General features: G+C 42.0%; 1 protein-coding gene across 3 annotated transcripts in view; it reads left to right on the forward strand.

Moving 5' to 3' along the window:
* The window catches only part of pcdh11 (protocadherin 11), a gene marked incomplete at both ends in the record, with an annotated part of 145,804 nt that overhangs the window by 92,041 nt on the left and 29,600 nt on the right, over positions 1-24,163 (forward strand). The gene's annotated exons all lie outside the window — the stretch shown is intronic.

Below are 24,163 nucleotides of genomic sequence, written 5' to 3' on the forward strand. Positions count from 1 at the left end.
GTGGAGGTGTGACTTGTAGTCCAGGAAGGAAGTGAGAACACATTTTCATGACACATTTTGGTGGTCATAAATATGGTGTCATGAATATGGCCAAAGCATTTTCCGGGGTCCCCAGCCAAAAACGTTGAGAACCCCTGTCCTAAACACCATTAAAATAAGATCCGGTTGCAAAAGGGGTGAAGTGGCCCTTTAAGTCTTAGATCTAATTCTGGGTGCATTCTTGTTGTTACCGTAAACTGGCTATGGTATGCTACTGCCCACCAATGTTCTTCATGAAAGAATGATTTCTGACCACAAAGCCAGACATCTGCTTCTACTGTAAGCCAGATCAGTACCACCCACTGATGAGTAAAAGCTCCAGGAAGGAGATAACTACTTTATGAACTGGAAATAAATAAATAATAATGGCCATAAAATAATAATGCATACAAATTGTCTTCTCGAGGTTTAAAACCTTAACTTGTACACCAGTCTCAACATGAAGAACACTATTCTGTTCTATCCGTCCTGTCCTGTCCCCCCGCCCCCACCCTCTGAATGTTCCAGCCTTGTAGCAGATTTGATTTAGTAGAGGGTAACCCCCCGCTCCGGCATGCCATAATGCAGACAATGGATTGAGGCATAGATCAGTATGGACCCAGCTGCCCTCCATGCTGTGCGATGGAAGCTTTATCCATTGCATGAAGTTGCCTGTCAACACGCAAAAGTCTCTTTTTCCCAGTTTCTCCATCTAACAGAGAGAACATGGAAGACAGGGTGGAAATAGATTGCTTTGCATACACCTACGTGTAGCCATGGCTGGAAGTGAGACACCGTTCCCTCGGAGCGCCAGCCTCCCCATGCAGCTGTGCTGATGGGCCTGGGCCTGATGGGTGTCACTGTCAGCGGGATTGTGGATGCATTTGTTAGATATTAGACACGATGGGTGACACACTGATGAGGGCCTCCGCTGCAATTTACAAGCAACTGTCCATCCCGCAGACAGTTTCTATTTCTATTTCTAATAAGCGGATGTTTTGAGAACCAACCACAAATGTGGTTTGCATCATGATGGCCTTGTCTTGCTGGATCAGTCTGGCCTTTTCTGTTCCTCCAACAAACTGTCACACACGCACACACGTCACTCGCACGTACGCACATTGTATTTCCACAGACTACATAACCATCTCCAGTATATACTGTAGGCTACCTAACCAAAGCCTTAACCGTAATCTAATTCTAACTCAAACAACCTCTCACAAGGTGAGGGTTGGTATACATGTCTTAATATTATGCTCTCAATTGTATTTTATGGACTGTTGACTCAAATTGAAGTGCTTGTTAACTATCAGCTGATTTTTTTAATTACTGCATTGCAGGTACTAAAGCAGTGCCAGTTGGCACATAGCAAATAACATTTCTTCTACATTCTCAAGTAATGCAGATGTTAATTGTTAAGAGAGCGTAAAATGAAACGCAATGGACTCTTACGGTACCATTTGTTTTCAATAATTTTACACTCTCAAGAGTTAAAGATCTAATAAGGGTCCACTTGGTTACCAACTGCCCATTATTTAGCTGGGGACCACCTTGAACCCCCTCCCGGACCACTGGTTGAAAACCACTGACGTTACGTAGACCTTTGCACACATCACATCACATGATCACAGTGATCATGTGTGGTTCATTCATATGTGGATGCAATTGCTCATCAGCATACTGTATAATATTCAATGAGGAAATAAACATCACATACTTCATAAACTGTTCAACTCAAATAGCATGCACATTACCCATTCCCCCTCCAGGGTAATATTTTTGGACTACCATGCTGGTAAATGCATATGTATTTGTATAAAGTACCACATTAATGACATGCATGCATGTGTGCGTGTGTGATATTGCACGTTGAATATTGCTGTGGTAGTGGTTTTAGTCATTTGACAGCAAAGCCCCTCATAATGTTCCCTTATAGCCTTATCACACCAAAATGTGATTAAAGTCAAAGTAATTCTCTCAGCTATTTTAAGAGCAGGATGAAATGGACGTCTCTAGACGACAGCAGAGAGTCATGTAAACATTGGATAAGGAATACATTGACTAAATATTAAAGTCACAGAACTATGGTTCTCCTCTGGTAGTGAAGTGTGGATCTCTAGTGCACTCAAAATAGCAAAATAATCTAAAACGACACAGATGCTTTCCCGGTTTAAATGGCTTAAAGAGCTGAATGCAAATATGGATGCAAATGATGTTCATCTCGTTGTTTCTGAGCCATTTTTAGTTTAGTGACTATTCTATAGATTACTTTTTAACCAAATAATCGAGAAGCAAATGTTTTGTTATATATCCGTTTTGAATATGCTATTGTAATTAACAACTTATATCCTGTTTTATGCCCTACTTTAGAATGGTGTGCTAGTACATCGCACAAAATATCAGATGTACTTACAAGCTCAGAACGCGTTGTATCACAGTGAGCTTGTACTGTATCAATTTTATAAATATGTATTAACTATTCATTGATTTTTAGAATCCCTAGCACACGCACACACACACACACACACACACACACACACACACACACACACACACACACACACACACACACACACACACACACACACACACACACACACACACACACACACACACACACACACCTCATCCCAACTCATCATGCTTCATTTTTTCCACCCATAAATTCCAAGATAAGCTGACTGTGCATTTCGGTTCAAATGGGTGAAACGGATCTCCACCTGCGTGTTGACCATGGCAGAGATGAGTGTATTGGTGACGGGAGTGGGAGAGCTAAGACGGATTAGATATGGTTTTATCAATGAGTGCCAGGCTGGCGATGGTGATCTCTTATCGCGTCGTCTCAATTTGTAAAGCAGAGAGAACAAGGCGACGAGGAACGAGTGCGAGGAACAAGGGATGACAGGAAGAGAAAGGGAGAAAATTTGAACAGAGTGAAGGAGTGGAGAGAAAGGTGAACGTGAGTCTAAGCGGTATTGTTTCCTAAAGGTGCCATGGCTCGCGTGCTGAATGCCAGCTTGTGCTGAGCAACCGCCTGGGATAAAGGCAAACCATGTGGCCGTCTTCTGTCTGACAATGAATTTCTCATCTCCTCTTTAAAGCTGCATCTTTATTATACCACCGCTCTTGAAATAAAGTTCATATGACATTTTATGTTTCTATTATTTATGAGGGAGGAGGCTGTTCATTTTATGGCGTCTTGTTTTTCCCGCCCTTAGGCTTACGTTAGCACGTTGGCAGTAGTGTCGCCTGTTTTGTTGCACGTTATTCCCAGGCTTTTGATTATGTACTCTCCTGTCTCTGCAAATAGATAAAAGCTACAAATTAATATCATTAGCATGTGTGTTGTTAGGTCCCACCTCCATATATCTCACAGCTGGCATTTTCAGAAGTACACATGCAGAACAATTAAGCACGATGAATTCTACCTGTCCCTTTTGGCCAAACAGCGGCAATTCATCAAAACATCAAAAACAGGAATGCATAATGATGCACGTTAACATCCAGCACCATGGAAATGAAGAATTTACATGATGCTTGTTTTACGTTTCCATTTTCTCACAGGAAAAAAACAAACCACAGTTCATCTTCATATCAATGTATTACCCTTTTCTTCTTCCCACAGATCATGTTTTACCATTAGCAGGTTCTCAGAGTGCAACTTCTCTGATTGATATTCACTGAAAGTACAAGGTGTACTGTTATCTTGGCCTTAATGCTAATTACATCTAGCCAGGAAGAGAATTTCCGTTCTGACTCATCTCAGCAGCATAGATTTTGCTCAGTGAATATTTCTTTTTTTTTTTTTTTAACTTGACATGATAATGGCTGTGGGCATCCTTCTGAGTGACACGGCTGGCTGCTGTTATGATCAATTAAGCTTTGACGATGTCATCAAAACAATTAAATAAGCAGCTTTTACTTTTTTTTTGCGGACAGCCCGTGCTATCAAATTGATGTTGACTTAATGACTGTCCTGAAGGGCTTTTGAAAAACGATGGCAGTCGTCATGTCATGTCAGCAGCAAGCAGTGATAAGCTCTCAGACAAAGTTAAGTGCAGTAAAATCTGTTGCCACCAAATCCCCCATGCTACTCAGACAATACGCAATTTAGCTCTGGGAACAATTTCTAATACACTTATTTCTGAGTTGAAAGATTTAAGAGTCTGTACTTAGTGAAAATAGCTGATCTAAAGGCTACCAACGAGTCACATTCAGATTTGTTTTTTAAGATGTGTGGACATTTGTGGACATTTCCGCCTATAATGACATGCCCAAAATATCTGTTCGGAGCAGCTCTCTGAGGGCCATCCTGTACAATTCCATTAGTCAATGAAAGAAAGATGAAAATAGATCTTAATCTGTGGCATGTGGCTTTGAGATGACAGTTTAATTGTCTTTCTGTTGTCTTTCTAAGATCTAAATCCCACTCTTAAAATTAATCATTTTTTCCACTGTAGTTTAATGCGCGCACGTTTGTGTGTGTATATATATTTGTTTTTGAGTGGTGCAGCCACTCCAATGTGTGTCCCTGGCTGGGTCGCTCGCACGCACGCACGCACACACACACACACACACACACACACACACACACACACACACACACACACACACACACACACACACACACACACACACACACACACACACACACACACACACACACACACAGTACAAGTACAAGACAATACAGCACCACTCAGTTCAGACCGGTCTGATTTTACTTACTTACTTACTTTATCAACAGTGCAGTATGAGTATTCACTACATCCCATTCCCCAAACTACTAGACAAATTATCTGATTAAGCTATTGAATTCATACAGTACATATTGGAGGGCTTAATTATTTTATTTCAGTAGGTCCAACATTTTCATAATCTTTAATATATTATTGTTTGGCCTTTTAGAAGGGGGAATTTCACTTGCTCTTATGTGCCAAACACAATGGAACAAGCTGAATATTTAATGCGTCCCCAATGATTAACCCAGTCCTGTAAGTCTAATCGCCCATGCCAAGCTTGCACTGAGATTGGGATTTGACAGTCTAGACACAATCTGTGCATGAACGTGCATGGAACACTTAAAGAGATTTGATGAAAGACCAGGACAGGACAGGCAGACATGAGAACATGTCATCAAATGTGCGTGTTCAGATTTCTGAAACAAAAAAAGGTTTTGAGTGCAACTAAAGTAAATGAAAGAATATACTCAATAGCCATTGAACTATATCAATATAGGATAGGGTAGCACTCATGATATATGACCAGTTACAGCATGGCGTACAGTACAATACAGTTGGGCGTCTATTATTCATATGAATCCAATCTCAATTTCACTTTGAGGGTTCTCATATGCAATTAGAAGTAATGAATGTGATTCTTAATTACATTCATTTGTGCAAATTTTCATTCCCCACTGAATTTCTCTGTGGAAACATTGTGACACTGACCAATGGCGTATCATTTGCAATGTGACTAAATCCATTCAGCCTGGCACAATTAGCCGTAATTAGTGTTACAAAGTCATCGGCGACCAGGGGGAAAGACGTAGCTGACATGCGAGAGAGAAGACGATCCTTGTTGGGTGATTTGAAAGTCCAACGTTGTTGCGTGATCCAGATAAATGGCTGATCACAGGTCAGAGAGTGGGGCGCTGTTGTAAGGCTGCAGGGCTTCACATACTACATTACATGTACTTCAGCAGCTCGCTCAGTGCAGTAGCATGCACAGTGGGCCTATCCTTGTTTTACACTTCAAGAAACATTGCATAGTCTATGTCTTATTCTGGAGCAGTCATTCAACCGTCTACTGGAACTTCTTCAAACCACTCTTCGTCAGATCATTTGCACCAGTTTGCTTCCTGCCATATATTCTCCCTCATATAAATAAATAATGGCCTTTGTGCTTCGGGCTCCCAGAACTTTTTACAGCGTCCCAGTGGGCCATCAATGGAGCTAAATGAAGCAACAGTGAGTATTAACCTACATACATTGTGCCCATCCTTTTAAGATTTATTTTTTATTTTTCCATTTATGGATTAGAGGAAAGGTTCTGCGTGTGTCTTGGACTGACGCAGAAGGGGATTTAGATGGACTTACCTATCATGCCCTCTCAGCCACTTTGGATTTGACGGAAGTGCTCAGTTGTCTAAGGTGATTTGGAGGGGAACCCTGTTTTATCTGGTTCAAATGCCACACCAGTTGTCTCAGACAGAGACTAACTATCGATCTGGGGCAGTAAACCTAATCACAGAAACTCCCCAACCACCTTCAAAAGACTGAGAACTGTCAGAAACCTTTTTTTCCCCCCTTTCTTTTGTCAGAGTATTAAGCCCATTCTTTGATGGCCCTGCCAGTCTACTGTGAAGTTGATAAGGGAGCTTTTCGGTGCCATCATCCACATTTCACCAGGACAAGACATGTTGCCTTTCTGGGTAGTTGAAGATTATGCGATAATCAGTGCCTGTCCTTTACAAGGCACCTTTCAGCCTAGATGACAAAAATATATATTTATATAGTACCCTGCACAGTCAACATACAATAATTAAATTAAATTAATTAACTGACATCATGTATAGTACACACATGTGTGTATAGCACACACATGTAAGTATCAACAGGCAGCAGTACAACACATGAGACAAAACAAAAACAGAACATAGCTAATGTCTACTGTATAAAAAACTATTTAAAATAATTAACCCCCTTGCCCTCTCCCCACTTGCATCCCACTTAACTATGCCTCACAGAATAAGACAGACAAATAAGATAGTTCTGTTCTATGAATTGAAGCAAAGCTCGAGCGGCACAGCGAAAACATTCACCCAAAAGCTCTGAGACTCGAGGAGGCTTTTCAAAGACCTCCACAATTAAAATACTCATTCCAAAGTTGTTAACATGTTCAGTAAGTCCCATGTCTGGTTTGGGAATGGATCAATAACTGCCAAGTTTGATCATGTCTCCGGACAATGTATTCAGAACTCTGTAGGGTAGAGACTTCAAACAAGGGCAGGCTCAAAGGCCCGAGCCAGCAATTCACCGCGTTCCGTTTCACTGACTCTGTGATTCCTAAACGGGAATATAGCTGGGCCTGCATATTAAACCTGTGAAATGTGGGGTGTGAGGGAGGGGAATTGTCTTGGTCCTTGATCCCATCTAGGCGATATGATCTAATTAACACCAACCTTGAATCATTAGAGGGGTGGGAGTGGGGTGTGCGGTGTGTGTGTGTGTGTGTGGGGTGGGGTTCCATGTAGCTTTAATCAAAAGTGCTTAGATTATATGTGGATTTTAATGATGCCTGTGGTCATATGAGCTGCTAAGGGTAGTGCACTGGAGAGTAGCTAGTGGCTTCTTTGTTCGGATTCAGAACCATCTGGTCCAGGATATGCTACCAGAAAATAAAGCCATATGTGTCCATTAGTCGAATCTGCCCATGTACAAAATCTAATTCAACTTTTAACATCTCGGAAATCTTCCTTTCAGATCTCTGACACAGTCTCAAGCATCACATCTTCCTTTGAGTGTGGAGCTGAGGTTACTGGACTGAAAGAATGCGGCAGAAATGTTCACTCCTCGCAGATGCAGAGGCAAAACATAGGGATTCAATAAAATATAGATATCCTAATGTTTTATTCAAGGCCATTTGTTATAGATAGCTCCTTTTTTTTTTCTTTTTTTTTTTTTTACAAAAATCCCACTCCCTTTTATGTGAGAGTTGAGGATAGCTCACACGCGCAAATGCACTGAGATGCGCTCACTCATACAAAGACACCACCACACCACCCAAGTGGGTGCTTTTAGCATGTTGTTAAAACATAATATTGGCTCATTTGATGGACAGTTTCTTTTTCCTGCCTCTGCCTTTGCATACAATAAATTGGCCTTAAAATATGTCTCAGCTTGGTTTTAACAACTCTAGTTCAGAGGTCAGTCTGGTGTTATTTTAATAAAAAAGTCATCATTATACACTGCCTTACGGACATGTCTTTTTTTTCTGCACGATGGTTGACAACGATAACAACTGCAGCAGCAAACCTCTGGCAGGGTCATAGGAAGTCCCTCCACCCTCTCTCTCTCACATTCTCTCTCCATTCCTCTTAAGATACAGAACCGTGGACAGATTAAAATGCATGGCCTCGTCCCTTTCTCATTTTTCACGTGCAGTCGGTCTCAAGGATAAGGATGGCCTCTGCTCAGAAGGACTTATTGACCAAATATGCGTCAATATGCCTCCTGAAGGCTGAGCAGACCATAGCAACACAGGGGTTGTATTTTCACCTTTAACTCGTTAAGACCCCCATTCTATGGGGGTCCTAACAGTCCTAACAGTCTTTTCTGAACAAAACAAACAAAACAAAAAAGTATGTTTCTATATTAATGGTGTTCAAACCTTTTCCATGTCAAGGACCACCCAGAATTGTATGTATTTGACCACCGACTCCCATCTCAAAATATTGTGTTCCAGGGACGCCCGAAGCAAAGATTTGAGTTACAAATGTTTGCTTTAAAAAAATACACTTTGGCTCTTTAAATCATTTTAAAGAGCCACGGTATAAAATGTCATTTTATCTAAAATGATATTCATGATGGTTTCCCAGTTTAATGGGTTAACGCTAGTATTGACCTGTGCTGTCCTTAACACTGCAGTGAAACAGCACGGCAGGCAAGAAACATATGGCAAAACCATTTCAAAAGGCTTCATCATGCTAAAAGAGTGCAAATCTATTGATGTTATATCAGTGGAAAATGAATGATGAGAGAGTATGAGTAGAGGAAAATGAGTTCAATATGGGAGTCTTGTTATGTACACTAATGGCCGGATTTATAGTAGAGATTTGATGCAAGCTGTTACCAACATAAAGTATAATGAGAGTGCTGTATATATTTGGCTTATTTTTCATTATTATGAAATCATATTGGGACATAAACTTGCAGTTTTTAAACTCTAAACTCACAGCAGAGGATTTGCTGCAGTGACAAACAGTATGATGACAGGCGGCCACAGCCATTATGCCATCTGTCTATATCCTATGCATTAGCATATTTCAGCTGAAATGTCATTCAAGAGAAATCGCATAAAAAATCACCGTGAATCTCATGCATCACAGCTTCACATCCCCCCGCCTTCAAATTCTAACCACGTCACCACCAGCACCCAGGAGCATTTAATTCAATTTGCACGGACATAACGAAGCAATGCGGGTTATGTTTTAATTCAGGATACCAGATTTCCACCCCGATTTAAACCAGGTGCTCCATTTACATGCATGAACTGGATTATTCTGCACTCTACTGTACATCTCCCCTATTCCCTATCGCTGGCCGATCAATGTATGCACTGACTGGCTGATAAATTGGCATTCTCAGACAAATGAATCACTTCAGAGACTACTCACGGGCCAGTAACACTGATAAATGGGGAGAGTGTGTGGCGAGGAGAGGAAGAAGGAGCAGTGTGGGTGACACAAGAGATATATATATATACAGTATGAGAGAATGGGGAGATTTCAGCAAGGATGCACTGGGTGGGGGGTGGGGGTAGGTTGGAGGAGGTCCCTGCGGGATATGTTTGGCCTAACAGAATATGACGGGGGGCTTTTGAGGGGCTTGACACCGAACACATAAACCTGGCCCTCCTCAGCATGCCAACTGAGGCATTCATCACAGTCGCCCTGGTGAAGTTCACCAGCCACTTCGTGCCCGTGGCATCTGCGGGGACCTCAAGGCAATGTCGTGTTTGCGAGGTCAGTCAGCTGCCTGCCACCTTATTCCACGCATGCTGGAGCAGACCTGGCTCTCATGCCTTGCCAGAAACTCAGGCAGGCATGCAGGCTGTGTCCCTTTGTCCCTGTTTCCCCTCCAGATACCTGCGTGATTGCATTGATTTGTCCTGATTCCATTCATCCAGTAGCCCTGCTGTATTTTATGTGTCAAACATCTGTCAGATGGAGTCTACAAAGCATGGAAAAGACATTCTGGTAGCGCATTAATCGATAAATCACCACCAAATTGATTGTGAATTCTGGAGAGGAATCAGCACCAACAAAGAAAAATGTGTCTGTGGTGAAGCATCTTTTTTCATCAAGTACATTCCTTTTGTTCTTTTGATTGAAACTTGAAAAAGTTAAGTTCATTATGAGCTACAGTACGTGCTTGAAATGAGATACCATGCTCATGTGGTATGCACTTTGATGTGTAAAAGAAAAAAAGATAGAGAAAAGGAGACAAACAGATGCATTTACATTAGCATATACCCCCAAAACAAACAACTATCACTAAAACAGAGAGACTCTTTTAAAGTCAGCATTTTGTCTCAAACTAAAAGATAGAGATAGAGACAGACAAAGAGAAAGAGAAAGAGCATAGCATTAGTAGAAAATAGACTGGAACGTCTCCTGGAGCCACATTCAGACAGCGGTGGCAGCAAAGACTTTTGTTACGATAAAAAAAACAGGGACCTCTGCAAGGGTGCCCTTGATTCTGCAGTTGGCTTAACTCGGCAGGTCACAGAGAGGGAGGCAGATGTTGTCTCCAGGCATGTCCCGGTGCCTCTGCCGCTGTTCCGCTTGGTGTCGCCGAGCTTACAGGTGCGGAGGGGTGGTGGCGGTGGTGGTTGGGGGTGCTGAGCTACGGTCGGGGTGCACTAAGCCAGCGCTCAGGCACCGCAGGCCACCACTGGGGGTGTTGGAATGAGCAGATATGCTCATTTTGATCCACTGAGGTATAATAATTGATGATCAGCCGTGCTGTCGCTTCTGTGACTCACTGGTCCGTGCAATAATACACCCTCTAATGCAACACATTGTGGTGTGGACAGAGGTGCCATGGGGTCTCCCGCTGGCTGGCTCCTATTCCATGTGATATGGCTTGTGATTGGGCTACACAGTACATCATAGGGAACTAATGCTCACTCGGTAGGTCACAATAATTGTTGGATTCTGGCCAAACGGTGGCCTTTGGCCCAGTAAGATAGATTGAGGTGAACCATGTATGGTTTCTCTCATCAACAACGTTGCAAAGGCTTTTGTTGATCTCTGTCGTCTTGGATGTACAGTATATACTGTACTGTAACACACCCGTACATTAACAGACGCTGACTGACATGCACATATCACATTGCAGACACGTACATTGATTTGCATGCAGCTGAACTAAATTCACACGTTGCCCCCCCCAATGTTTTGTTCCAGAGACTCCCATAAGGGAAAATTTGAAGAAAGGTTTTCAAGATTTTTCGAAAATGTTTAAAAATGGCAGATGTATGAGCTTGTACATCCTCTATGTGAGTTTGTATAGCTGCTATTTTCACACACACACACACACACACACACACACACACACACACACACACACACACACACACACACACACACACACACACACACACACACACACACACACACACACACACACACACACACACACACACACACACACACACACACACACACACACACACACACACACAATTGCCAAGGTCTTTGAAAGCCTCCAGTGTCTCCTCTCCTTCCGCAACACTTCAAGCTTTACCACAAACTTTCCAAAACTTAGCCTGTTTTGAAAGTAATACACTGGAAGAAAGAATTTCATAATAGCCGAGGATCAATACAGTGCCATTATCCAAGCCACACTGCAACGCTTATGCCACTGAGCAGCTTTGCCCATTCAACCATGCACGGTGTGACGCCGTCGTTTTAGTTGTCAAAATGATTTGATCACGTTTTTAATCTCATCTTTGGGGCCATTGATTTTAATTTACCACAAATTGTGCTGAATGAAATTATCTTATTTCTCTCCTATCAGTGGCAATTAGAAACAATATGAGCTGACACAGTCAAATCATCAGGGTTATTGTAACTCTAATTGGCCCAAATGGGCCTTTAAACACTCATGACTTTACAGTCTGATTTAGCGTAGACCTTCTGATTATTATTATTATTTTGTTTAACACATACGTACATGCAGTTACACAGTAATGTAGTTAGCACTAGTGGGTAGTATAGGGGTAAGCTCGGACATTACCTGTACCCGCCAACATTTGCTATTCAGCCACCTGCAATTGCTCAACGTGGTGGAAATTCTATTATCGCAAACCCATGAACCAATATATTTACACCACAGCAAACTATGGAAATGTTTTTGATATGAGGTATGAGGGATATGAGATAGGAGTCATTATTATGATCCCCGCTACCCACGAGACCTACAGGTCGACTCATGCATCTTTCAAAACACTACACACAGGCAGGCAGGCAGGTAGGCAGGTAGGCAGGCAGTCAGGCAGGCAGGCACACATGGGCACAAAGTGGATCTATTCTTTCACTGTAGAATATGGTTTTCATCAATTGATTTTAACCCTGCTTGACATCTCTTCTGTATCTTCATGTCTTAAGACAAAAAAAGGAACTGTGGCTGCATCCCAAAGATCTCTACAGGGAAGTTCACAGTACTGGTAGTGAGTAATATAATATTGAACTTTGGTCCTTCAGGTTATAAAGTCATGGACATTGGTTGCTTGGTAGAGCCACACTAAACACATTGAAAAGTATCATGTGAACCTACGTATGATGTTGAGCCATCTAAAGTCATGGAAAGTTATCTTTTATGCAGAACTGAAACAACTAGGAGAATCTACTGTCGATGCCTTGTACAGTTGGCCTTTTGTTTTAACCCTCAGCGATATTAATATTTCAGAAATGAATCATATTAATATCGCTAAAATCAAATGCAAACACCATCATGGTACCCCGGCGAATCCCATCTGTCCCACCTTCAGAGCATCTGCCATGGCTCGCAGGGCTGTCCACCTCAGGACTCACAGGGACTTAGGGACATCTGTCCCAACAGATAGAGAATCAGGATAGGGCCATTCATTCTGGTGACGCTCCACTGAACTCTGTGTTATGTTCACCATAATTTGCTTTTGCTTTCTGCAGCATATCCCGGAATACTGCTGCTCCGCTGCGGCGCAGACAAAGTCGTTGGTTGTAAATGTGTCCCTTTTCGGCCATTTTCTGAGCTGATAATTTGATAAAGCTCCAGCCGTAATGGCTATGCTGCATCCTGATAAATGTGGGTAATATGACAGCGGAGAGAGGATTTCCCTAACAATTTCTGAAGAAGGGTTTGGCTATTAGGATGATTTGATATTTTTGGAGAACGGACATTTGATCCACAGGGAATGTACTTTGTTGTCATTCACTGACTGTAAAATATGTTTCAGTTTGAAAGGCTTTTTGTGTTAATATTATTGTGGATAGACCGATTGAATTTGTATTTGCTTTCAACTGCCACTGTATAGGAAGGCTACAAAGACAAAGTGTGACTTGCATTGTTTCACAGAAAGGTAGTTGTTTTTCAAGCTTGAATGCTGTCTGCAGGACACATAAAGGCCTCTTACATATTCTTGAAAACAAAATCAGAATAAACTTTCCCGCGGAATTGACCATGCAGTGACCCAAAAGTGCACTCATCCGTCCGTATCTTCTGGGGGCAAAATGTGTCAGCGATTCCTCACATGGTAAAATATGCTATCTGTGCCTGCCAGTTTATGAGTGACTTTCTGCTTAATCCTCATGAATACGTGACTTTGTGTGCATGAATAAATAAAAGGCTTTTCACTGGGTAATTGAGGTGCTGCGCCACTAACAAACGAGGACACAATTTGTAAATTAGATTTTCTTCTTTTTTTGTTTCTCATCTGGACCCACCCATGGTGATTTATATCAAATTAAATCATTTACTGAAATCACAAGCAGAAGATATTCTGTGTGCGCTCTAACAACCCCCTCCTGAATTGGTTCCACTCTGCACCAAGATGTGCAGCTTTGATTGTTTTGCTTATAGGGCTTTTGGAATATATCAATCATTTTTAACTGTACTGAGATTGCTATAGTTTTCCTTTCTATAAGATTCGATTTGAATACCTAATAAGAGTTAACCATCTTTTTATGTTATTATTATTCACATTTAGCAGATTAGACAAATTAAATCATCTCTTTCTCTTGGTTTCTGACATCTAAAAAGACAAGCAACGTGTCCTGGGATAACAAACGTTTGGCCCATAGGCAGACCTGATTTAAAATGATTTATTGTAAGTCAACTGAATCGTAGATGGTGGTAACTGGGACACTTGGGAGAGGCATAGATTTACATTGCAAAACAACTTAACAAGACATACAGTACAGTGCAGCTGAAATATTTTCCTCCTTGGTAACCTACACTCTAAACTTACACAAAATGTTCCAGTGAGCACATTAATGTTTGGAGTATAGCTTGTCCAGTCCAATGCAGGATATTTTAGGATGCTCACCCTTTCTCTCAGGGGCCCTGCATGCTTTCTACCTAGAAATCTTTAGAAGCACCAGAGTGGGATGTCGGATAATGCCACAATCTAAGCTGTTCACGAGACAGCCTTAATCCCTAGAAGGCAATAATATGGGTTAAATGTATGATGGTTCTGTTCTTGAACTTGGAACTTGGAGTGCTAAATGAACCTTAAAATCTCCTGATCAATTTCAAAAAAGGATTCTTCAGCTGGGGGGGGGGGGGGGGGGGGGAGATAAACATTGTAGCAACTAATTAAAACCTTGTTAAGTGGGTAGTTGCTGTAAAGAGCAGTTTGCGTTTACTAGAGGGACTGACAGAACAATTGCCTCCTTAAATACTCTACCAGCAGCGATACGTGATATGCTCCATCTTGGGAGACTATTTATCTTGGCATATATTTTGGGCATCATTTTCGGTAACAGCGAAAATACACTAATAATATGATACTTCTGATCTGACGAAAAATGCCTTGGGGATGTTCTAATCAAACACAGATAGGACACTTATAGCTTTTAGCCCATCATGCACTGTACCTCCACACTATAGTTTCCCTGGTGTTCAATATCCCACCAAAGGAAGCCTTGAGTAGTGCATTGATTTCAGTGGGTCCTCTTCCAAAGCCCTGTCCCTCACACCTATTCCTTGACCCACTTATTTTCTCATCTTTCCTTGTTTTCTCTTGAGGGTTGTGTGCTGCTTTCACCATTACAGGGTGGATTGTGCACCAAGAACCGTCTCCCTACATTCACAGTAAAACCTTAACTGTGTACAAATGGATACATGAACACCAAGGATCTCTCTCTCTCTCTCTCTCTCTCTCTCTCTCTCTCTCTCTGAGTTAGGTGATACCAGCTCAGTTAGCCAACCTGATAAATCACCAGGCAAATTGACACATATTATATGCCACAGGAGAGACCATCCTTGCAGTAGTTGTAGATGACTTGCACACTGTAAGATATGATGGCTATTGGCAAAGCACTGAGTTTAAACTAAACCGAGGGCCTGCCGTGTTATTGTCCACACTGATCCAGTGTTGCTATAAAAATACGACATACTTTATAAATCTTCCCATCATGATATGCTGTCAGTGCAGAATGAGAGCAGTATTAAATGAACATAAGAATAATAGTATGAAACCTCAGAGATTCCTCTCTCTAAACACACACACACACACACACACACACACACACACACACACACACACACACACACACACACACACACACACACACACACACACACACACACACACACACACACACACACACACACACACACACACACACACACACACACACACACACACACACACACACACACACACACACATCTGGTCATGTGCTTGTGGTTGAGTGAATTTGCCTGAGACAAAACTAAAAGCCATTCTCTTAATTGATACCTGCTCAACCAAAGAGGATACAAGGCTGGAGGAAGGCAACTAAGAGTTTAAGCCAAGTTCCTCTGGAAAACTGCATAATACTTCTTAATAGGGTTTAAAGGAGGCTCGGGGCAGGTTTGTGAAGTTCCTCCTCTCTGGATTACCATTTTTAAGCAGCTTCCTCACAAACTTCCGGAATTAACATTGTACAAGCCACGAAAGAAAGAGCAAATTGACTTTACCAATTTAGTTATTTCACCAATTTATTCCCTTTCATATTATTTTCATGGGATTTTCTACTTACTCTCCTGCATGTTGCTGTAGTCATAACCCTGACTTATACATTTTGCTGTAGTCATAACCCTGACTTATACATTTTGCTGTAGTCATAACCCTGACTTATACATTTTGCTGTAGTCATAACCCTGACTTATACATTTTGCTGTAGTCATAACCCTGACTTATACTTTGTCGTGTGGCGGTGTCAGTGTCACGTGCCAAGAATAGCCGATCTACAAGCTCACAACGTGTCATGCTGCAATGCGATGTGAGCTTGTGAATAGGCTATTTTTGGCATACGACAGCATAACATACAATGGGGCATAAATAGGCACTACTGATGAGCTGGTGTTTTTCCAACTTGAACAGAAATTGATTTTGCTCTGACATGTTCTACAATGGCATGCCACACCACAGGCATATGTAGTTCATACTGTATATCAAATTCTGTAAGGGCTGCCACCAGAATATTGCAAAGGCAATGTTCCAAACCTGATTTATTCTTATTAATCGTGATGGAATAGAACAACATACACAAAACCCAGAGTTCATGCAAGGGAGACAAAGCAGTCTAAGGCAAGATGGGTATTTTTTGCAAAGAATGCGAGTGATCTCTCCATGGACTTCACAAGCAAATATTAGAGAGGCGTCCCAGTTTATTGTTTCATGTCAAAGACAGACAGATTAAAGCAAATGTAGCAAAGAGTGTTCAGTATGAGATGCATACCTAGTCCATATTTAATGCAGTGAAGTCAACTATCAACTATTAAGTAGCAAGCATGCAACTTTTAAAACTAAACTTTTAATTCTAAACTCCTTGGGTCAAAACGGTTGCAAGGAGTTAACGCTAAAACCTTATCGACCCTTTGGTGTGGTTTGGGCCATTGAATTCCATGCGTTGAATCACTAGGGTCAACGTGGCTCAAGGTGGGTCAACGTGCAACAAGACATATCACACCGCAGGGACAACGCTATAACCGTCTTGACCCTTTGGTGTGGTTAGGGTTACCGTATAGTCTATCTACACAGCCTAGCATATGTATGGTATGGATGAAAGTGAGCCAATCGCCCCCACAATGCACAGCACAAATCCAATAACTTTGAATAGACAATAAAACACAATGGAACAAGGAACTGACACTCACTTCTGCCGATTATAGGAAAATTACAATCACAAAGATGCGTAGGAGAATAAGGAGAGATGAAGCAGCCTGACTCCGGACATCTCCATTGCAGGTGCGCCACTCTATACCAAACTGATTTGGCATTACGGGTACGGCTTATGGGTGCTTTTAAATTCCGCTATGCGCTTTCCCAAATGTGTGTGGCCAAAACAGCAATTTTGGGGAAAGCGGGCACATGGGGCAAGTTTATGTTTCAAAGGGAGGAGTGAATTGTGCTGTAGTCTAGAGAGCACAGAGCCAGCTATGTATCTAGTGCGAATGGTCTGTCTCAATGTGGCCAATGCCACACACGCATACGTGCACAGACTGCACACACTTCCTCACTATCTCTTCCTCCGATTTTTTTTACCTACTGTATTATATGGCTGTGCTTTTACTGAAACAATGACTAAAGAAAACACAGTTTTTAATTCATATTTTCATTTCTGTGAGCACATTAAGACTCTCAGGTTGAGAACCACTGGCCTATACAATACAGTCGGTCTTTGAACAGCTGGATAATTGTGAGTTTCACAGCAACAGGAGTTGCATTAAAATGTCTCAAGAACACATGCAGTTTAAATTAAATTGCTGCAGGGCTTATCAATGAGACTGGAGCAGCGGAGGGATCGTTTAACCCCTGACCAACAGCTGGACAGATCATGAGGAAATCAACTTTATAGTTAGCTTCAGCTTCGATATCATATCAACAGCATAAATACATAATTATCATGGTGCATTATCGTAGCATCTGCAGTCTAAAACTGGGGCAAAAGCAGAATGGCTTAACGGAGACAGACTGAATGATTAATATCACATCGGATACATACATTTTTCAAACCATAGTGTGAAGACCAATTTGCATGGTGAAAAGCAATGAATATATAATTTTCTAAAAGTTATTGATTGTGTGACAATTTGTAATTAATCAAGTTTTCAGTATTACAGTACAGTGTGAATGTGAAAAGGATGTGTTATGACAATAATACCAGCAGGCCTCTTATTAAGGAGTAGTGCATACAGTAGTTTGGCAACATTATTACGTAGCAAACATTATTATCTGGTTAATTAATGTTTAGTAAGACTGAAATAGCCTACAGTTATTACGACCCACCCCCAACCCCAAATTAACAAATGTGTATAGTAAACAAAATGAACAATTATCAGAATGGTATTTATCTGTCTCTTTGTCACAGATTTCCATATATGGGCATAAAAGGGACACAGACAGACATGTGGGGACAATGGGTACTTGGCATAACCAGGTGGGGTATATGCATCCAACATCGTTCCCGTCTAGTAAAGTCTTTTAAATTTTTAAGGTCTAGTAATAATAATAATAGCCTTTTTTTTTAAATGGATCAGGTGTAATGTGCAACAAATGACATACCTAAATAAAACGCCCAAGCATTAGTTAATCACACTACATATTTACTACACTGGTTATTCTAGATGCTAGCAGGTGAGGTTATTATAGCAGAAACGAGGCAAACTGATTCTCGGTGTGCACTCTCACTCTCAGTCTCTCGGATCTGAAAATGCAAAACATCCACCTCTACGGTGCCTTAACCTTAACAACATTGTCAACTAAATGCAAATATGTATTTATTATAATGAAGAGTTATGCAAATTAACCAAGCTATTTGGATTTTTATTTCATTGTATGTCTTATTTTTGTGGCTAATTGGTTAACCATTGAGCATAAAGCATCCATTACTCCATATAAACCATGTGGGAAAATTGTGGCAGAGCATTTGGGAATGTTAACGGTCACTAAAAAAAAAGAAAAGTCTCTTGGAATGAAGCCCACCTGCTGTTTTTTTGCTTCCAAATTCTGCTGAGCCGGAAGATGTGTCTGCAGAAGCAAATTATTAAATGGTATTTCTCAATCCCGTGGGCTGTCGGCAGCCCCACAACAAATAGAATTTCCCAATATAATGATTACTGGAGGGAAGGCAAGAAAAGGAGTGATGTGAGGTAAATGGGGACCATGCCGCAAACAAGGAGGCTAAACCGCCTGACAAATATTGCATCCGTGAGTTATCCCTCCTAATGTCAACCGAGCACCAATTTGACTGATAATCAAGGCCCGCTCTAACACAAACGTTGTCCAACGGAAAGGAATCATTTGTATGGGGAGACAGTAAGAGTTCAATAGACTTTCTGTCATCGACTCTAACGGCTGATAAAATGCACAAGGCAGCAGGGCGAAAGGGAGCCATTTGCAGAGTTGACAGATTCCATCATGGATGACTTTAGCATACCTGAGTGCTGCTCTTTCGCTGCCTTCTGCGTGCCCTCTGCGAGTGAGAGGGGTGATGAATCAGGCTTTATGGGCCTTCAAGATGCCAGAGAGGCCAATCTGTGCGAAGGGCTGTTAAAATCCAACATAACTTGACCAGGCCCTTTTAACAAGCTCTAAGGCATAGTACACCCACGTAACAGACAGCACATTTGTAATTTTCTCTAACATACTTGAGCCTGATAAGCTGCCTGCAGAGTTCCTAAATAACAAAATTGGTTGCAAATGCAGCTCAAGCTGACAGCATGGAGCAGATATTTCTCTCTATGACTGAGTTCATGCTCTGCCCTGACTCTTTGCCTAACACCTTCATTGGTGCTTCCAAGTGGTGGAAGAACATGATCCCAGGTTAAATTATGGTGGGTTTACGTAGGCGCCTTTATCCAAGGCGCCTACGGAGGTCGGGTTCGATCCCTGGCCAGGTCATACCAAAGACCCAATGCCTCACTGCTTGGCACTAAGGATCAAGGGTTGGATTGGGGGGTTAGACTACAAATGATTCCCCGAGCGCAGCACAGAATACAGCAATGTATGTAACAAATATATAGTAGGACCTTAGTCTGAGCTAACGTGTTAAGGGCCTTGCAAACGTAGCCTGGCACGGCCAGACTCATAGCGAGGGTTCACTGATGTTTCCTGCCATGGGAGGAAGGAGGAGGAAGCATCAGTGAACCCTCGCTATGAGTCTGGCCGCGCCAGGCGACCCGATTCACCAGACCTGGATTCAGTTTAGCTTTTTTTTTTACGCTTGCGTTGTCACGCCCCTCTTGAGCAGACCTGTAGCAGACGTTGATCCAGGCAACAACGTGTGCGTTCCTCGCTTCACGTTTGCAAGGCCCTTAAGGTGTCTGGTCTAGAGGGGCGGGTCGCGGCAAAGATTTGCGCACGCCCTGATTGGATCTCACCGATCTGTCCGTCACCCCCGGCCCCTCCTCTCCCCCCAGTGCTGCAGCGCTACGTCACATAATTTGGAGCGACGCCGACCCGGAAGGGTTGACTCCCACTTCTAGACCAGAGCGGACAATGCGTTCCTCCAGGCTTTCATTTTTTGCGCCGACGAAAATGAAAGCCTGGGTATCGAGGCTAGTAGGACCTTAACCTTCACCCCCGAGCCACTGCCATCCACGTAAAACCAATGTTCAGCTGTAGGGCTGGCAGGGCAATATGAATAGGTTTAACCCAATACCTCAAACACTATCAATGTATTGCTCAGCCCTATAGTTGGCTGTTTGCTTTATTATAGTGTCCTTATCCTTGTCCTGAATACTACCTTCTAATATAAAGCCAAAACAACAGATATTATAATGAGAAAATAAATAAATAAATAAAAGAACATAATCAAATTACACATCTTTATCCCTGGTTTCTATTACACTGACTAGGACAGGATCAACATAATGTGCCACCTTATTGTTTCTCTATTATCTGCAGCTGATGAGCTGATCCCTTTGATGCTGTGTCCCTTTCATCATTAAAACCCCCAAAGCGCTACAGGCAAACAAAAATGCACGCACACATCAAAAAGTTGGGAATATAAGGACAAAATAAGAGTTCAACAAGGAATTCATCTACAGTAACACAGAGAACTAAGCGTTATAACTCTAGTAAATTGCTAACCTAAAAATATGACATTATAATTATGTATTTTTTGTGAACATAATTTGTTAACAATGTACTATACTGTATGGCAGTAGTATTGTTCTATTCGGTAACTCTCTCAAACACTATTCACAACAATTCAGTGGAGAGTGGACGATGACGTTCAACTAGAGACACATACCATACCGTAGGTGACTAGAAACTCATGCCCACAATTGAGACAACGGTACCACTTCTGGTCCGGGAGAACGGCGTACCGCAGCTGCCAATGTAATCCCTACGGAAGGCATAGTAAAATACCGTAATTTCACTGGTTGATTATTGTAGCAATGTTTTGTGTTCTAATAAAGTGTCCCATAGGGGCCGTCCTAGTGTAGTGGTTGTTAGAGCATATGCCTTTCATGCGGAAGGTTGTGGTAGTGGGTTCGAACCCTGCCTGGGGTCGACGTCAGCAAGGGTTCCTAATGCCAAATCTAATGGGTTCAGATCTGGGCCAAGTCTCCTGAGGAGGCGCGTCTGAAGCCTGTCCTGGACGGGGTATCCGGACGTAAAAACAAATCCATCCAATAACGTGTTCCATATGCTTGATTTGACATTTTTAATGTCACATACCTACCATCTCAATATACCAGCCACAACATACTATAATATACACCGTGTGTCAAAAGAGCTATAGCATCGAAAATATTAAATTAAAGTGGCCGAATGGAATATACGTCATGGTCGCATACCGCATGGTCGCATACCGCGGTTTTCAATACCCAGATTTGTATTTATTTTTCTTATTAGGCTATTTATTTTTTGGAAAATTGTCCAAACAGCATATTGCAAGACTAATTATTAATACTAACCTGGAGAATTCACTAGGACTAGCATTCAGTTACAACAACAGTAAAACACGCGTTTTAATATATCTTTTCTATTGAGAAAACAAGATGATATGTTGACAAATCCATAGATTTGGAAACATTTTTATTCAAATCAATATACGGTATAGTCTTCAGTTCATTTCAGATTTATTTTAAAAGTAGGCTACAGTTGCATTTCAATGGGCTTCTATGGGCTGGCCTGCAGTACACTGTTCTCCGGGACCAGAAGTGGTGGTTCTGTCTCAATTGTGGCCGCAATTTTGTAGGCGCCTGTGTGTCTCTATAAGGCTTTAGGTTCTGCAAAATACAACACATAAATATACATTTTCCTCCAACACGAAAGTCTAGAAATCTAGGTATGAGTAGTATCAAAGGCATGATTCATTGCAATATTTCCTGTGGGATCTACCAAAACTGTAAGAGTGATGCCTATGATTGATTGCAGTTCAGATTGCAAGGTCCATCCCAAAAACAAAAGCAGACAATGCACTCCCAACTTTCATGAAAAGCCGTATCTGTAATGGTAGCATCAGTTCTGCAGACATTGTTGCGAAGGCTTTTACTTAGAGATCCATATATGGGGATAACCTATAGTCCCATATATGGAGACAACGTTAATATCCAGCACTGACATCAGATTCATGTAGAAACCCCAAAGATGGATATACACAGTGGTGATACCATCGTGACACTAGACTTGCACACATCATAAAAGGCAGATCCCAGCCTCTAAACCTCAGATACCAAGCAACGCACGCGGTATCTCAGATACCTTGAAAAGATTCTATTATAGAATATCTGGCTAATGGCTAATCAACTCGTAGAGCATTGAAGTAGAGGTTTCTACATCCCAGTTAAGTTGGTATCGAACAGCACTGTAACGGGTCCTAACTAAATAACCAGCACTGGTTCGAGCTATTTAATAGACATCATCATTATTTGCAGACTCGTTCACATGAAGGCTATTTTGGACAGGATGTTTGGAACACTCTTTTTCTAAGTTAAAACTTAACAGTAAAACCTGCAGCCTTAACAAGGGAGACATAAATTGTTTAGACACCAAGCACTACACGCTCATAATATAGTACAGACAGGTAGTCACAATACAAACAGGCACACCACTACTCCAATTATGTCTCACATTCTAATTTAGGCTGTAGCTAATGAACCACAGACACGTTTTGGATATCTTGCATGTACAGGTGCAAGGACGTAATTCGTGAAGAGTTAGCACATAGTTGTAATGCAAAGCCTGCAGAGTTCAGTGGGGAAATAATTCAGATGGCCTACATCTGATGCTTAATTTATTCTCTGTGCGCATGCAGATTGATATTTAGGCTATTCCTGAGACACCATCGCAGGACCAAGTATGGGTCAGGTTTGTCTGCACATGATCATTCAAAATCTGAGAGGGCTTTATCTGATTATCAGACGAACTGTGCTGTACTGTGCACTGTACACTGTGCTTATGAACACAATTAATGCTGATAATCCAACCTTGTTGCGACCGACGGTCGCATTTACTATGAAAACGTGGAATTCCCGTTAGTCAGTCCGCCACCCATGCCTCGTAACATCATGTGACATCATCAGGGATGGAGCTCCCTGATATCATCAATATTAATCCCATATGGGAATTCCCATATATGGAGTTCCCTGATGTTATCAATATTGGCCAGCAGCTCTACTGTACATGTGACCTCAAACCCTTAGATCTCCATATATGGAGCTGACTAGTTCTGACATTCCATATGTTGATCCTTCCCGATGTCTCCCTTTTGACTGATGCCTGTCCATTTAAACTCTAGACGGGCCTGCCCCGAAGTTATTAGTGCAGGCGTGCCCAGCAGCCGGGAGAAACTAGAGTTCTCAACAGGCTCAAAAATGAAGGCCCGGCCCTACCTGGGCCTTCATCAAACCCTGTACACTCAAGACACTGCCCCTGCTGCCACCCTTAGATCTCCATATATGGCGCTGACCTGTTCTGACATTCCATATGGTGATCTGTCCTCATCAAACCCTGTACACTCAAGACATGCTCCATATATGGCCACCCATGTCTAACCAATGACCTGAGTACTATGCACCCCCAGAATTAATTCTATATGTTGATCTGACCCCCCATGCCAAAGCGCCAGTGCTCGCCCAGCAGGACGCCAGTGCTCGCGTCCACGCGACCTCACCCTTTAGGGAGAGGTCGCTTCTCACCCTCAGGCGTGATGCAA

Source organism: Protomyctophum bolini (genome assembly GCF_963924005.1).
Source record: "Protomyctophum bolini genome assembly, chromosome: 10".
NCBI classification, from domain to species: Eukaryota; Metazoa; Chordata; class Actinopteri; order Myctophiformes; family Myctophidae; genus Protomyctophum; species Protomyctophum bolini.